This window comes from Tamandua tetradactyla, chromosome 3 (genome assembly GCF_023851605.1).
Source record: "Tamandua tetradactyla isolate mTamTet1 chromosome 3, mTamTet1.pri, whole genome shotgun sequence".
In the NCBI taxonomy this organism is placed as follows: Eukaryota; Metazoa; Chordata; class Mammalia; order Pilosa; family Myrmecophagidae; genus Tamandua; species Tamandua tetradactyla.
In genome coordinates this window covers 35,798,102-35,816,932 of record NC_135329.1, presented here as the reverse complement: position 1 = coordinate 35,816,932, position 18,831 = coordinate 35,798,102, and the positions used below count along the sequence as shown (strand labels likewise).

Sequence of the window (18,831 nt, the reverse complement as noted above, 5' to 3'; positions counted from 1 at the left end):
AGCATAATTCCCCACTCCTTAAGTATGGATTATGCACAGTGACTGCCATCAAAAGATTACAGTATGGAAAGGGGTAAATAAGAGTAGTGTCATGGTCAGGTTCATGTGTCAACTTGGCCAAGTGGTGATACCTGTTGTCTGGTTGGGCAAGTGCTGGCCTGTCTGTTGCCATGAGGACATCTCATAGAATTAAATCATGAGCATGTCAGCTACATCCACAGCTGATTCCATTTGTAATCAGCCAAAGGGGAGTGTCTTCTGCAATGAGTGATGCTTAATCTGAACACTGGAAGCCTTTTAAGGAGGATTCAGAAGAAACAGACTCTCTTCCTGTCTCAGCTGGTGAGCCTCTCCTGTGGAGTTCGTCCAGACCCTCCATCGGAATCTAGAGCTTCACAGCCTGCCCTGCGGATTTTGGACTCTGCGCTCCCGCGGTCACATGAGACGCTTTTATAAATTTTATATTTGCGAGTGTTCCCTGTTGATTCTGTTTCTCTAGAGAACCCTAAATAATACAAGTAGCTTTAGATTAGAGAAACCTTATAAAGATTTCCTCAGCCAAGTGGCAAGCTTAACTTCAACAGTGAGAAGTCATAGTGATAGTATGTATCTTTGATATGATGTGATGAAAATGAGACTTTGCCTCTGTGGTCTTCCTCCCAAATAACCGTAATGCCAACACTGTCAAGGCAATCAAAACTAAGGAAAGTCTGAGAAATGTTGCAGTCAAGAGGAACCTAAAATATCCATAATGACTAAATGTAATGTGATATCCTATAACAGGAAAATTATGTTAGATAAAGTTAAGGAAACCTGAATAAAGTATTTACTTCAGTTAGTAGTAATGTATCAATACCTGCAATAAATACAGCATCCTGTTGTAAGATGTGAGGCATATGAGAACTCTCTATACTATCTTCGCAATTTTTCTGTAAATCTAAAACTGTTCTAACCAAAAAGGTTTACTTAAAAAAATCATTGCCTATAATGACCAGTGAGATCCCTGATACTAGAAATGATCAAATATAGGAAATGTTTAGTTTTAATCTATGGTTGTATCAGAACTCTGTTGGAACTCTGACAAAGTAACTAAGTATAAGATTTCCATGTGATCTTATATTGCCTACTAGCCCACAGTCTGTCATTGTCATAAAAGGATCCAGCATCTGGGTTACAATTTATGAATTTGAATGTTGTTAGGTCTGCCATTAACTGGGCACCTCTATGAAGTCCTTTATCTTCTGTAAGCCTCAGCTGCTTCATGCAGACAATGGGTATAGTATCTATGCTACTGGTTATAATAAATATTAAGTAAAATGATGCCAGATCATTGTCTTTCTTCTATATATTTACAAATCATTCTATCTTTCTTCCAAGTTATTACAAGATTTAAAAATACATGTATTCTTAAGAGCATCATAATCTCCTAATTTAACTCCAACATAGTTTTCCACACATCACCACTTCTGTCCTTTATTTGCCAGTTCTTCATTCAAGAAGAACATTTTTCAATTTTTAAAGATAATTATACATTTCTATCTCCACATATGCTTTTACTAGCATACCACCAGCATTCTCTTAATTTTATGCCCAGTCAATTCTCAATCAGATGTTCCAATACCTAATTCAGATGTCACTTCATTAACAGATCATTTCCTGTTATTTACAACCGGAACAGATCACTCCCTTCTCCAATTTACTATATAGTAATCAATACTCACTACCCTTAGAGCACAACAATATGTCTTGGATTATAGTTTGATACATGGTTATTTCAAATATTAGATGACAGACAATAAGGCAGAATCTCTGCATTTTACACCTGCATCTCTTCATAACACTGGACAAATCATGGGGTCTGGCTTCACAATAGGCATTTCAGTAAATCTGAGCTAATGAAAGCAATTATACTTCAAAGTACTTTGGTCTCATATGGTCAATATCTCTGCAAATACCGTTTGGATATTTGTGAATTCTTGAGCTGATAGATACTTAAAATGCAATCACTGTTAATTTGGCTCTAAGCCTCATTGCTTCAAGATTAAGACTCACCAGCATCATATGCCTACCAATGATTAGCTGTCAAATTCAAGCAAAAATTACAACAGAGGGAAAGGGCAAGATAATTCACTTGGAAAGCAGAATTTTATTTTGTAGCTTTTTTTGTTTGTTTGTTTATTGCCTTTTGTTGGGTTATTGTCAGTTGGTGCCATCTATGAGACAGCTCTTGCAGGAATCTACCAAGCAGAAAAATCTATATATTTTAATATGTTTCTCCTAGCCTTGAGGTATCAGCCATTTCACTGCAACCATATCAGCTAAGAAACCCAGTGGCAGATATTTTACTTGACTTTTCTCAGTGCTTGTTTATGGCACATTCCCTTTGGAAATTGGGTCAAAATAGAAAATCAGCACCATGGGAAGTTTTCAAATTCTGTGGTTTCAGTGGAAGTGCTGTTATATTGCATCACTATAGTAGTTTCTGAGGCAAAACCCCCTCAAATTTATGAAAATTAAATTCTGGAAAGCATTTACACAGTCAATTGAACTCTAGAGAAGTCTGAACTCATGAAGTATGGAACGTATTTTCTATTGTAGATATCTTCAGTTTATCCTTATGGAAATATTCTCTATTACAAAGAATGCAGCTAGAATTATACCATCATGAAGAGTTCAGAAAACATATTATATTTATTTTTACCATCTGCCACTGACTGATGACCTGGACAGCTTTTGAAATATGATACAGACAAAAAAAAAAAAAACAAAAAAAAACTCAAATTGCTGATTACAAAAATCATCACACTAAAAAGCCCATAGGATTAACACATACCAAATGGCTTAAAATATCTTAAAATCTCCCATTGGAATACTCTAGAAAAATCTGAGATACAACAGTCAACACGTTAGCTAATGTGTATAATAAAAAACATTCAAATAAAATATTAAAAATCTTATATATTTTCCTTGCAAAAAATACTATATAATTTTTCATATCCTTCTTGTAGGATCACACTTGTTCTAAAAGCGATTATTGCAATTCAGGATATTCATAATGAAAGGGAAAATAATTCTTTAGTATGCAACTCTATAAAGAGCAACTTTATTTTCATGAGAAAATAGCCTCAAGTTCAAATACCTATTGACTCATAGAAACAGGATCTTATTCCTTTACCAAGAAGATGATAAAACTAGAAAATGAATGGCTCAACAACAAAACATAACAATTACTACATCTCACCCTGAAGTATGTATGGTGTATATTTTATTTTTGAAGTAATAACTGCAGAATGTATTTTAAATGAAATTTCAAACACTTTGGCCCTTTTGTTTCTGAGACTTCATTAGGTTGGTCAAAACGAATTGATATTTTGGAGCATGAGGAATGTAGAAAGGTAACCCCAAAGAGCGCTAAGAGATGAGGTATGATGGCGTAGGAAAGTAAATATAATAAAAATAGACAAAGATATTTTTAAATATCCATTATTCTGGGATCAATGTAGGGGCAACTCATCCTGGGCATTTTAATAGCTCCTGGAGGCATATGAACATTTAGCTTAACACAATGATTATTGACCATTGCAGAAGCATAGAAGAAAGAAGAAATTGTGATGGCTGCACTCTTGCAGAATGAAGGGTGGTACATGGTAGAAATAGGAATATTTCTATCCATACTAGGTAAAATAAAATAAACTCCCTCATAATGATAACTTTCAGTTATCTAGGAAATGCATTCATATGGACCACCTTATTTCCTGGCAATGCTAGACAAATAAGTTAACAATTTATTATAGCATGCCTTTTTGTAAGTTACGGAACTGAATAATAGAAAATTAATAGTAAAAAAGGGAAAACAAAACCTAATATTAATATGTTATTGGATATGGAATTATCAGCTACCTCTGCTCACAGAGTCTATATGTATGCACATGTATTTTTGTACTAGACAGAGAAAGAGACAGAGACAGAGAGAGGGAGAAATGAGGGAAGAAGAGAAAGGAGTTGGGAATGGATACACATTTTAATTGATGATTTATTTCACCCACTTGTACCTACTAGCTTGCTGCCATGCACTGGCCTGTCTGATATAAAAGGACTTTATGACCTGGTTCAACTTTGCTAAGGGTTGTGGTGACTGGGGGCAAGGAAAGTCTAGCCGGACAAAAGCATTCCATTATTTTATTAATGTATCTACCTCAATCTTCTTCATTTATCTCTCAACTTCCTCTATTGTACTGGATCCCAATGGATTTTCCAAAAAGTAATTTCCAACATTGTTTTATATTTTGCAAAAAGCCCAGAAGTAGGTGAGTTAGATCAATAATAGACAGGTCATATCTCCTTTCTCCCAGAAAACATTAGAAGATTGTGTTGTAAAGGCAGACAGGAGGGTAATAAAAGAACCAGGAAGGGGTGAATTGAGATAGAAAAGAGTCGTTGTAAGTCCTTCTCCAGGACTTCATGCACAGTGTGTGCATGAAGGGTGCATAAGGGGATGTGGTGGGGAGAGAATAAGAAGCCAAACAAGGGGAGAATATTTCTGGGAATGAATGAAGCTAATTGTAAGGAACAAGACTGAGTAAATGTAGCAGGGAAAAATAAATGTTTCTACCCGTTATACATAAAGATTTTATTATATTTTAGTTTAAGAATTTATAAAGAGCAAATTATACATGTTTAATGCTTTCAAAATCTTTGCATTTATTTTTTCCTTAAAATCTAAGTAATAAAAAACACTAGCGTGCCTGGAAATTCTTGAACTATAAAATAAATCATTATGAAGACTAGAGTTCTACATATAAATAACATCATTTATAATTGCATAACTTTGTGTTTTCACTGTGTTTAACTTTATTTTTTTACTGGGTAACTTGATTGTGCATAGGTTTTGTTTATCCTTTCCATGTTTCAAAAATGAAATAAAAACATTTTAAATTTATTTAATACTAGAGACATTCATTATTTTCTTTAGGATCCTTCACTGTTACTGTAAGAAAATCCACCCACCCCAAAGTTCATACATGGATTTAGCTGTGACCCCAGTTTTCCTGTGGTCAGAAGAAACAAATGAGAGAAAAATATATAATTAGTTATACTTGTTCTCCTTTACTTTGCCAGTAGTGTTTGAGAACAGACAGAAGTCTAGAGATGGAGTCTTTGAAATTCTGGCTCTTGATTAGTTTGCAAACCCGAGATGAATAGAGATTCAAAGGTAACTGGCATGAATTTGCTTGCCACTATTCAGCACAAGGAATGCCTTACTTTCTCTATTTTTTAAAATCGGGGGTTTCCTTTGTCTTAAACTGCAATGTTACATGTTAGGTGGGAAGTCCAATATCATTTTGGGACTTTGCACGCCCCCAAAAGATCATCAAAGAACCCCAGGGTTTAGGCAGTGCCAGGAAAACAAGGGAGGTGTCACCTTCATTAGTCATACTCCTTTTGCCACTCAATGCTAATGTTAAGTGTCTATGCTTTACTTTCTTTCAGACACTGCTGCCCAAGTGTAGTATAAGGATGTCTCTTACAAGAGTTCTTGCCACTAATGCAGTTCACACAGGACACTCAGTAATATTCTCCAGTGTGTGGAGTTGGGTGTACAATCTTTGAGGGCTTTACACTATCCAGTTCCCTCAGAAGTCCCAACACACCCAGACACAGATCTAGATCATCGGGGTGCCACCAGTGATACACTGCAGCACCCACACTCAGGCTCCACACTGGGGATTCAATGCTCTGTGCCTGCAGTTCTGAAATACTTGAAATTTCATCTTTGAATGTGTGTATTGCAAGTGGAATTTAATGGGACGGTAGAGCAGGCATGGAGAGCAGAACCTCTGCTCACACATGGTCCTGCCTCTGGCAGTATTCCCACCACCGTCACCCAGATTCTCAGGGAAGGTTCTCAGTCCCCTATTCCCCTGATCTCTAGCACCCTGAACTCCCCCAAATTTCACTCTGCTGTCCCAGAGCAGTGACGACTCCCACCCCCACCCCCAGAACTGGCCGGAGTTGTGCATGGATGGGGGAATTGGATGCACCCCTATAGCATCTCAGTGAGGTACATGGTATCTCCACCCCATTCCCCCATGGTAGTGCCACAGCATGAACCCTCGGTGACTCTCTGGATGCAAGCTTCTGTGGCCAGGCACATCCGGATGCCCAGTGTATTTCTGCACAGAGGAGGGAAACCACCCACCTGCCGTAGGCAGGGGCGGTGGGCCTCTAGATAAAGCACACCGCCCCTTCTCTAGAGCTTAGCTTTATTCTGACCTTCCACCTCCATAATATGCTCTTACTTTTATTAATCCTTTAATGCTATTCTTTGCTTCAAAATACATAGTGAGTTATTTATTTTATAATTATAGTTATAATTTATAGTGATAATTGAGTTATAAATCAATTACATTAATAAATCAATGTGTAAATGGCTCACTAACAAATTGAATTAATTTAGAAAAATTAACACTTCAGTGCCTAACTTGAACCAAGCACCAGAATAAAATGATTTATAAATATTGCCTCTACATGGAAGGATTCAGTGTCTAGTGGGGGAGATAGCCAAAGGGTCAATAAATTACAAAAAAATAATATATGCTTTAATCACATTTAAGATAATTTCTTATTTAGTGAATCCACTCTCCACCCAGAATTAGTAAAAATCTGCTAGTTCAATAGATGAGTCTAGCCATGGAGAACAAAGTGTAAAAGGTGAAAATACGAAAACATGGGAGGTCTCTTCAGAAGAAATTGTTCTGCAGCCTCAAATAATGTCATCTCTTGGAAGACTAATGACATTCATTAGTACTCAAGTCCTCATACATTTCTGAGTGTTCTAATAGTATCCATTATTAATTGGTATTCTTATGCATCCTATTTTTCTATGTTCATGTTATTGTCTGATCTTTATCACCCCTCCTGTTTGAAGATAGTGAATAAGATTTTGATGCAAATATATTACATAATCTTTCAGTGGTACTGATGGCAAAGTTTCCTTCCAGAAATTTTGTTGTGATTGTTTCCAGTACATGTCCCTACCCTTATTCCAAGGTTAGGTACTATTTTGATTTCATCACCACTGATTAATTTTGTCTCTTCTTAGACTTCCTATGAAAGGTATCAATCAGTATTTATTGTTTTGTGTCTGACTTCCTTTGCTCTAATTATTCTATGGAATATCCATCGAAGTTCCTTCATGTAGAATTAGCTTGTTACTTTGGGGGGATGTATAGTGTTCTACAGCATAAATATACCACAATTTACTTATCTATTTTCCTGTCACTGGACACTTTGTATTGTTTATAGTTTGGGGACATTATGAAAAAAGGTGCAAACAGCATTCTTGTGCATGCCTTTTGTTGGAGATATCCACACATTTCTCTGGAAAATATAGTCAAAATTCAAATCTTTGGCCATGGGATAGGTGATTGGCTCTCAAATTTTTGATATCTGGGATCCTTACACTCTTATACATTTGTTGTATAAGCCCTCAAGAAGCTTATAATTACATGGGTTATACCTACCAATATTTAATACATTAGGAACAAAATAAAATGCTCAATATTCATTATTTTTAAGAAACTATAATGAACTCATTCAATATTACATATCATCAGTATAGGTTATAGAGTATATGTTACATATTAAACATTATTTGGTGGGTAGTATAATGTTTTATTATATGGAGATAATATAGGAATACAAATGTAAATAATTACTGTGCTGTACACTAAAATGACTATGCTTACTGTTATTTACTGTATCTATGTTATTCTCAGAACAGAAGTAAACATAATACAAATACAGATAAATAAATAGAAAAAGTGGGAAAATGTCTTCATTCTCAGAGTTTTCTAATATTTAATCAAGGGTGCTCATAATTAAATTAATCATATTTAAGCTAGCTTAAAAGTAGAATTGCTGCTGAGAAGCTCATTAAAGGAAAGGTGTGATATTCACTCCAGGGGGTTCAAGAACCTATCTTCTATCATTTATCAGATTTTATTATGTTGGAAACAAAGAACATGGTAAATGTACAGCAACTGTCAAGGTGGTTTTAATGTTTTCAAGCAGTTTTCTTTTTTCTCTGTTCTTCAGGCAAAGATCAAAGGTTATAGTTTGAAAGGGTAGTCGTTTTTCTTTCTTATCTTCTCTTCTATTATTTGATGCTGGATTTACTTTGCTCATAAAAGTTAAGTTTCTTTTGTATATCTACAAGAGTGAAAAAATAAACATTACCAATGACAAGTAAATTGAATCATATTCTGGCTATAAGCAAATTACAAATTAGTTAGAATCAAAACACATGTGTTTATTTTGGCAATATTTCATCAAATATTTGGCTCTGTCCAATTTCTTTAACATGGTATTTTATAGAGAGCCCTTGTCTTCATTATCAAAGCCCAATTGCCTGCATTCTGGAAAACACTTGGCTATTTAGAGACAAAGAACTAACGGTTTTAAAGAAATTCTGTGACATATCCAGATATTGCTTTTGTCTGATTTAAGGACAATATTTTTATTTCTATGGGTATTATTTGAGTTTTCTAAATATGAAAATTAGCACAAAAAAACAGGCATTTCATATAAAGTTATACTTACTGTGCCAGTTTGAAACTGTCATGTACCCCAGAAAAGCCATGTCATGTAATCCTCATTCAATATTGTTGGATGTAATTTTTTTTATTGTTTCCATGGAAATGTGATCCGCTCAGTTGTAGGTGGTAACTTTTTTTTTAACCTTTTTATTGTATGGTATATATACAAAGCAAAGAAATAAAAAAACAATAGTTTCAAAGCACTCTTCAAAAAGTGGCTACAGGATAGATCCCAGAGTTTGTCATGGGCTACCACATGATCCTCTCGTATTTTTCCTTCTAGTTGCTCCAGAATATAGGAGGCTAGAGGGCTTAAATACCTTTCTATCATCACAATCAACTCTTTTTCCTTCTTTTTTTTTTTTGTGAACAATAACATATATACAAAAAAGCTATAAATTTCAAAGCCTAGCACCGCAATTAGTTGTAGAACGTATTTCAGATTTTGTCATGGATTACAATTTCACAATTTTAGGTTTTTACTTCTAGCTGCTCTAAAATACTGGAGACTTAAAGAGATATCAATTTAATGATTCAGCATTCATATTCATTTGTTAAATCCTATCTTCTATGTGTAATTCCACCATCACCTTTTATCTTTCCATACTTCTCATTGGGGTTGTTTGGGCTCTGGTAAATCTAAATTTTTCATATTGGAAGGATCTGTTACTAATATGGGGTAGGGAGATGGAACTATCTGATGCTCTGGAGAGCTTTGGCTACATTTCAGGACTTATCTGAACCAGGAACCCATCTGGAGGTTATAGGTTTCTGGCAAGTTACTTTAGTGTGTGGAATCCTATAAATTGCCCTAGGTGTTTTTAGGATTGGCTGGAATGGTCCTGGTTGGGGGTTGGCAGGTTATGATAGGTAGCAAGGTCTCCTGAAGCTTGCACAAGAGCAACCTCCAGAGTAGCCTCTTGACTCTATTTGAACTCTCTCTGCCACTGATGCTTTATTAATTATGGATGGTAACTTTGGATTGGATGGTTTCTATGGAGATGTGTCTCCACCCATTCAAGGTGGGGTTGCTTACTGGAGCCCTTTAAAAGGGAATCACTTTGGAAAAACTTCAGAACAAGGAGAGTCCACACAGCTACAGATCTTAGGAGATGCAGAAGAAAGGGACCCCTGGGGAAGCCTTATGAAATGAGGAGAGAAAACTGGCAGACATTGGCATGTGCCTTCCCAGCTGAGAGAGGTGCCCAGAACCCAAGGACCCCAACAGATGTGAGCCATATGACTTCCTAACTGACAAAGGTGTTCCAGATGGTATCAGCCTTTCTTGAGTGAAGGTAACCTCTTCTTGGTGCCTTTATTTGGACATATTTATGACCTTAGAACTGTAAACTTGCAACTTAATAAAATCCCTTTTAAAAGCCATTCAATTTCTGGTATATTGCATTTCCGGCAGCTAATAAACTAAAACGCTTAGTAAGATCTACTATAACATGTTAAAAGCCTATGAGTTTTAATCCTAAAAATTTTTAGGAAAGACAATAATTTAAAGTGTACTTACAAGTACATTAATAAGTGGTTTCACATTTAAACATTTTGTGTTTTTACAAAATATATTCTTATAGCAGACTCTGTGATAAAGATAATCTATTTTATTCAAATTCTCTATGAAGATAAAATCTTTTAGAAAAGTGAGAAGAAAATTATTAGAGTCATAGGAATTTAGTACTAAAATGATCCTTCAAGATTTCCTAGAATATAATTTACCTTTAAAGACAATATTGTTGCGTATGTAATTATATATGCATATAGAACCATTATTGTAAACTTCCCTTGTATATGGATAAATTTAAGACAATACCCATAACCTTTCTGAAAAAAAATCAGTTCTCTAACTTGTGGCCGTTACATATTAGAATTCTCAGTACATGGAAAATTAATAAATATATCCAGTCTGTGGTAACTATGCACACTAAATTTACAACTTCCTTTTATAAACTCAAAGCTGCTGTCAGCTGTTCACTTAGGACTTGAGTTACTTTTCCTCTTTTCCCTTCCTGCTAACTTCCATGCCATAACAGCTGAAAAACCATGATTCTGGTTCTTTAGGGATTAGAGCAGGAAGGTATTGGAAAATGAAACAGGGATTATTTTATCCAACATTGTAGTGAGCTAGCTTCTCATTCTCTGGAGTAAGCGGGTGTTAAAATTGAGCTTTACCTAATGGGGTGATTTTATGAATGTTTTCAAGAGTTCATTAGAGATATCTATCCTCCTGTCAGTGGAAATCTCTAGTTGACAGCTTATTTGAGTCTAAAAGATGTATTCCACAATAGCTGAATGTTTATAGCTCAGTACCTGGGAATGGGGACCACTTCTGGTGCATCACAAGACTACCTCTTGAACAGGAGCTCACATTTGTTCCACAGGAAATTCTTCTACATCCTTTCTCCAAGTAAACACAGTGCAGGATGATCTCAATGCATTATAAATTTCTTCCTACCTCAGGGCCTGGGAAATGAACCAGAAAGTCATTCATTCAGTACCCCATGTTCCCAAAACTCTAGGAGGCACATGTCTCATTTGACTTAAGATAAAAGGAGGAATATTCATTTTCCCTTTTTACTTAGAGAGTGCTGATAAAGCTCACAGAGCCCCAATTAACTCCCAAGTTCCTGTCATCTATATCAGTGTTTTTCCTGGTTTCTCCAAATTATTTTATAGGTTGGAGTTTTGTGACAGTAGTAGGGTAAACATCCTTGTTTTGTCTTCATTTTATGTTAACATTGTGTGATGGTTTCACATTTCACTTGTGAATAAACTGGATGCAGCAAACTTTGAGACTAAGAGTTTCTTTTAATATGATATTGTGTGTGAGACCCTTTAAGACTCAGTTTCAATTGAGGTCTTCAAACTAACAACAATATAAAATGTCACTGCTCCGAGGCAGTATGTGCTGATAGATTGGGAAACTAGCTTGTGACTCTTGGCCTTACCACTCTTGAAACTATAAGAGGACAAGTTTGTGAAGCAGAAGTGCTGATATTCAGACTTTTGAAGGAATTGTCAGTGAGCTGCACTTACTGCTGCCTGATAGCAGAGGGGTGCTCTGATAGACAGAACACTGGTTCCCCAAAGACGTCTATGTTTTAATCCCAAGAAATTGTGAATGTTTGTAGGCATGATTAAATTAAGGATATTTAGATGGAGATTGTTTGAATGGGTCCAATTAGTCACCAGTGTCCTTAGATTTCAACCAAAGTTGTGGAGGGAGAGAGTCTTCAGAGAGGCTTTTAGGGGAATTCATGAAAACAATAAGGTTACCTTCTGCTTGAAAATTATCTAGTTAAGCTTACTACATAAACTAAATATAAAATAAGATGCATTTTAATTATAAAAGTACAAAATCACACATGTACACTATGAAAACCCTTCTTCTTTCACCTCAACCATGGAGATAAGATTTCCGTTGTTCTAATAAGTGTACTTAGCATTTTTACTTGAATGAATTTAATAATATTATTGCATGAATGATGTTACTGCATCAGTGAATAGGCTGAGTGGTAAGTAAAGCTACCTACTTGTGTCCAATAGGATAAGTCCTTAAGAAACAAAAACACATCAGTTAGAAAAGATGCAGATTGACATATTTCATATTTATTTTACCAAACTCTTGCTGAGAAGTACACACTCACATGGAACTGCCCCTGACTTACAAGGCAGAGACGTCTGTGTAACCCTCTAGTCACACTTTTTCTCTTTCTTTTTGGTGCCAAAAAAAAGTATACAGATATGTTTTTCTCCCTTCTTGACAGTCATACAAAGTCTTCTGACTACTTATAGTGGTTAAAGATAATAGATTTTTCTATAGTATATCATGCCCTTATATATGGAATGTTATTTTATTAGGGGTTTCACTTGAATATTTCTTATTTGGTCAAATAAGTGGTTTTAAGTAAAACCTTAATTAAAAAAAATTTCCAAACTTAGTCTCAGAACCTAAAATAATTTTTTTTAAGATATTCTTATTTATTGAAGGACTAAGTGAGAGGAATCATTTGGTGGTATGGCATCACCCTCTTCAATTCCCCTATGAGACACTGATTGATATGGAAGTTGAATGGAACAACTTGCTAAAGTAGTTCAATAGCTGCGGTCTCCTCAGGTTTCAAAACAGTGACTCGCTCTGTAATGATCCAGGAGGTTATATAAGAGAAATAACTTGAGATCAGCAGTTCTTTGATCTATCTTGGATCTTTTTATAATACAATACACGGCCATCACTGCATCTCTTTGGACCTTAGTTTTCTGTCTGACAAATATGAGTCCTGTATTAGATATTCTCCACTCTTATGTAGATATATAGTCTAATACTTTCCATGTAATAGTTGGTATGTCAGAATAAACCTCTCAGAACGTAATTAAGGCAACCTTTTTCATGAGTAAAACATTGCTGAAAGGGGGTAAATGGCCTAGAAACAGTAGTAACTCAGAGGGAAAAACAGGTATCGAGAATCAATAATTCCTCTGAGAGAATCTTTATTAGATTCTGATAGATAATGGTACCAGAAGGTTTAAACAAAAATTTACCAAAAAATTCAAATAAGATACAAAGAAAGCAGTTTTCCATAAATGTAACAATAAATATTCCACTAAGCTAATGGGTTATTTTGAAAAGAAAATACCGAAATTTTCTTTTTTTTTGGATATCCAAAAAACAGTAAGATATTGTCCTGGGAAAAGAAGTACAGCAAAAGTTGATGGGCCTCGTTAAGCCAAATTGTTTATATTTTTTCCTTATGCATTAAGATAAAAAAACTTCTCTTTTCAAAATATTTTTACAAAAGAAACTCCAAAATGAATTTTAGCAGTTAGAGAGAGAGGGGTATAGCTTCATTGATGGCAGTGTTAGGCAAAACGAATAAGCACTTCCATGTTGAACAACTGCTGTGATTTACATCCATAATAATCCAATTGTGATTGTGGTGTTTGGAAATCATTTTCAGCCTCATTTTCTAATCAGAAAGTCATAGGAAACTCTGGGAAAATGCATATTATGAGATTATTATCAAAGAGAGCAGTGATGAAAGGGTAAAGTATAAAATTTCAAATTACTCATAATCTGTCAATTCTTAAAATTCCAAATGAGAGAGGCTCTTTCAAAAATTTGCTCTGGCTTTGAGCCTGAGTTTCTGAATACTGTCACCACCTAAATGTCACTTGTAGTGATCCACATTTAATAAGCAGGAGTTCAAGTCAAAGTCTTCTCACTCAAAGTCCATTTTTGTATTAGGACACTGTTTCAAGATGCACTGCAATAACCCCTCCCATGTGTATTTAATAAGCATGCTAAAAGTGATAAAAAGTGTTCACTGCTAGGCACAGAATCTGCTTTATGGGATTAGACCAAGCCAGAAAAATTTAAAGGAACAGTTAACTCAATATCTGGTACTACACATGGCTCCATTTCGGATCATAGAACACTACAGCTATAGAAATGTCCCATTAATAATTTTTCACAACAAACTCATACATGAAGACATTATTTCATGTGTTAGAGATGAAAAATTCAGAATATGAGATCAAATGACTTGTTCACATTTATAAAGAATCACAGCTATGTTCACGCCATGTAAGGAAGAGCCCCCAAATGTCATGTCCTACAGCATAGCATCCCAGATTTACAGGGTGTTAATGACTGGAGGATACCATATATAAACCTCCAGTCATCCATGGTTTTGTTGGATATGGTCAGCTTTCTCTGGAAATCTCAGTTCCATGGTCATAAAGAATACTGTTAGGTTACCATAACGTTATCCAAGAGCTCAGAAAATGCATAGATACTGATGCTGGGAGAAGGATGACAGAAAGAGAAGTCAATTTCAAATGCAGAATCAACACTGGTTCCAATGAGAGATCATCAGCACTGCTGTGATAGAAGCAGTATGATGTCACTGCAAACAGATATGTACCCTCTCCAGTAGAGTGCATACTGTGGTCAGGATATCGGTTTCTCTCAGTAGTAAATAAAGTCCTTTGTAGTAACCAGAGGAGCCAGATCAACCTGGGACGCCTTGTAATTGAGCACAGTAAGCCTCCAGACCTCGTAGTACCCTTGTTTTTTTCATGAACTCACTGAGTAAGTGCTGGTAAAGCTGGCATAATAGGCTGAGTGACATCAAGCTGACAGTGTTGTTTTATCTGCTAGAAAAGCATCTTTAGTAGGGATGCCTTGTCAATAGTTTTTTTTTTTCTTTTTAAGTGTATATAGGTTTTAAAAGTGAAATTAAACTTTTTTTATATTGAGATGATTGGAGATTCACAAGCAGTTCTAAGAAATAATACAGAGATTCCATGTGCTCTTAATCCAATTTTCCCCAATTGCAACACATCAAAAACTATAATGCAACTGACAGTGATATAGGGTACAGGATACTAACAGTGATATCCCAGCCAAGGTGCAGAACATTTTCATAAGCACACGATCCCTCGTGGTACCTTTTTATAACCACACCCACGTCCCTTCTCCCCACTTAACCATGGCACCCACTAATCTTTTCTCTGTTTCTTTAATTTGGACATTTCACGAATTTATATAAATTGAATCATACAGTATATTACTATCTGAGTTTTTTTTTTCACTCAGTATAACTTCTGGAGATTCATCCAGGTTGTTGTGTGTTTCCATAGTTCATTCTTTTTTGTTGGTGAGTATTGCAGAGTACAGATGCACCACCGTTTGTTCATCTTCATCCATTGAAGGATGTCTTGACTGTTCCCAGTTTTTTTTTTATTGTACTGAATTAGCTGCTGTAACATCCATGGACAAGTTTTGGTGTGAACATAAATTTTAATTTCTCCACAATAAGGCACAGTAGTGCAATTGCTGGGTTATATGGTACTTGCATGTTTAATTTCTAAAGAAATTGCAAACCTGTTTTTCAGAGTGAATTTGTCCTTCTACATTTTCCCCAGCAATGTATGAATAACACAGTTTCTGCTTATCTTCACCTGTATTTGGAGTTGTCATTATATTCTATTACCATTCTGATAGGTATGTGGTGATATCTCATTGTGGTTTTAATTTGCATTTCATTGATGGCTAATGATGTTGAATATCATCTCTTGTGTTTATTGACCATCCACGTTTCTTCTTTGCTAAAATGTTTCTTCATATGCTCTGACCATTTTCTATTTGGATTTTTTTTTGATGTTGTATTTTGAAAGTTCTTTATATATTTTAGATACCAGTCCTTTATGAAATGAGTGGTTTGCAAATATTCTCTCCCTTTGTAGGGACTCTCTTAGTGAGTAATCAGATGGGACAAAAATATTTTTACCCTCTGGTAGAGTAACTAACCATCCAAATGTGCTTGGCATGGAAAGGTTTCCCAGGTTGTGGAACATTCAGTGATAAATCCAGTAAATGTCTGAGAAACTGGAGACCGTTTGGCCACCCTATCCTACAGGCTCTTTCTGAGAGACCCATCCACATGTTTCTGATGCAAACTTCCCCATTCCCCATCTTTCAATCTTACATCTTCTAAAATTTTGAATATAGAACCAGAGCTTACAATATTGCCCCTACACTGGTGTAGATACCTCGGGGAGCTTCTTGAGAATGTGACATGGTAGACATAGGTTAGAGTTTTGCCAAAGAGGTGATTTCCCTTCCATGTCAGTCTTCAAGGTCAACTGCTAAGTGAAACTGGAAAGATATAACCAGTCCCCTCTGGCAGTTATTAGTAGACCAACTCATCAGTACCAGATCATCTGAAAGTGGACTTATTTTTTTTCCCTCTAGATTGCATTGTTTTTAAAAGATTTAAACTCCTCATGAAGCCATAAGAATGGATTTAAGGATGGAAAGCAGTGTAGCAGGTGTAGACAGAATGGGATGTGGAAAATATGTTTACATAACACAGTAAGCCCAACTTTTATATCTGCTTTTTAGAATGCCAACTTGTTGTGAGCGTTGCTTAATTTACAGAGAAGACCGAAGTCCTCAAACGTTTACGAGACTTGGCCTAAGATTCACACCTGGTCACTTATTAGGGGAGGTGTTTGTTGTTCCACATGGTCTCTGTGAGTAGATTCATTTCCCAAATATTGGTAATAATACATGTTTGTGGATAAAGGTTGAAAATGCACTAGCGAGAACTGAGAGCATGCTGTGGAGAATAAAACTATGTCTATGAGCCATGAAAACCTTGCCCTATTGTAGGAAATACCCAAGGAGAAAAAGTAATGTATTTCCCCCTCAAATCTCCCCCTTAAAAAAAACAAACAAGCAATCAAGCTAGGAAGCAAACAAAGGGTGGAGGATTTTTTTTTTTTTTTGATCAAAGACTTTTTTATATTTGTACAATTGATCATACACATAGGCTACCACAAGACTCACTGTATTATAAACTCCCGTATTTTAACCTCCAACTTTCCTTCTGGTGACATACATGACTTTAAGTTTCCTCATTCCACTGCATTCACACACCATCCAGTACTGTTAATCGTTCTCACAATAACATCCTACCATCCCCTCTCCATTTCTAAAAGTTAATTTTTAATGTTTTTAACAAGATCACCCTTGTTAAAAATTCTGCACATGAAATATTCTATATTTTATGTCTATGAGTTTATATAGTATAATTAGTTCATATCAGAACTAATTATACTATATAATAGTGTATTAGAGATCACATGATATTTACCTTTCTGTGTCTGTCTTATTTCACATAACATAATATCCTCAAGGTTCATTCATGTTGTTGCATACTTCAGGACTTCATTCATTCTTACTGTTGAGTAATATTCCATTGTATGTATCTACCACATTTTGTTTATCCGTTCATCTGTTGATGGACACCCAGGTTGTTTCCATGTTTTGGCAATTATGATTAATGCTGCTATGAACATTGGTATGCAAATTTATGTTTGCATCCCTATTTTCAGATATTCTGAGCATATCTTAAGTAATGGGATTGCTGGGTCATAAGGCAACTCTATACTTAGCTTCCTGAGGAACCACCAAACCACCCTCCACAGTGCCTGTACCATTTTACATTCCCACCAGCAGTGAATAAGTATTCCAGTGTTTCCACATCCTCTCTAAACCTTGTCATTTCCTGCTTGTTTAATAGTGGCCATTCTAGTAGGTATGAGATAATATCTCATTGTGGTTTTGATTTGCATTTTGATAGGAGCATTTTAATCCATTCTCCTTCGCTGTGCCCAGACATGCATATAAACACATGCTAAGGTGGACTCTTTAAGGCATATGGCAACTTTCCCACTGCACCTTTTTTCACCTAAGAAATAACAATGAAGTCTCAGATGTGGCTCATATGCTGCACAATTTTAAATCAGCGACCTTTCTCTGCTCTTTCATCAAACCAGAGAATCAACTGACACCTCTTCTGACACTTCTGCGAAGGGTCCTTTCTCACATCAGTGGTCAATCTGGAGCACCTGAAGGCCATTGTCTCACTTGCTGTGAACTGTTTTACCTTTTTACAAAATTAACAGTTGTTACTACCAGAGTAGAAATAAATAATTAAATCAGAATTGTGGGCAAAGATGACTTTTCCCAATGAGAGATTTTAAAAAGGAGAACATGATAAATTCCCTGGCTCATTAGCTTGATAGATTCTATTTCTTGCAAAACTATGCGCAAGAGAAATAGTGCCCCTCAGAAAATCAGTATGAGAAAAAAAATATTAAAATATGAAATTTGTTCATTTTATTTTTTTGTAACAAAACATGCATGATATGTTGATTCAATGAAAATAAAACAAGATTCATTATTCACTTGTGATAAATATTGATCTTAATAACATCAATCAGTGCTCCCCATTTGGGATATGTGCAACTAGATATTTACTTGGCACGTCAATAGCAATTTTCCATAGAGTATGTCGAACTGATTTTTTATTTCTCTCCCTTAATTTTGTTTTTCTCTACTTCATATAATATGCCAAGCCTTCAAATTCATTAATCTAAAAAATGCTGGGTTTTACACTCTACTCACTAGGTAAAAGCTTTTCATTCTAATCACTGTTAATATTCTCAATAAATTAATTGAATTCATTTGTGCCTTTGAAAATGTGAGGCTTCATTGCCAATTAAGGAATAACTAATTTTCAGAATAACTCATGGAAAGTTTTCAATTTTTTTCTAAAAATAGATTAGCACAATTTGTGTAAATTAGAATGTATCATATCACCATTAACCTAGCACAAAATTCAGTCAAGGAAAATGATTTAAAAACAAACAAACAATT

At 35.4% G+C, this 18,831-nt stretch overlaps 1 long non-coding RNA gene across 2 annotated transcripts in view; it reads right to left on the bottom strand.

Moving 5' to 3' along the window:
* Positions 1 to 18,831, bottom strand: part of LOC143677243 (uncharacterized) — a 250,762-nt gene that overhangs the window by 135,841 nt on the left and 96,090 nt on the right. The window contains exons 3-4 of one of the 2 annotated variants that reach the window (XR_013172469.1): positions 10,914 to 11,066; positions 6,528 to 8,211 (exon numbers count right to left, since the gene is read on the bottom strand). This is a non-coding gene — a long non-coding RNA (uncharacterized LOC143677243). Of the gene's footprint in view, positions 1 to 6,527; positions 8,212 to 10,913; positions 11,067 to 18,831 lie in introns of those variants that run through there. The other variant, XR_013172470.1, reaches the window with a different exon arrangement.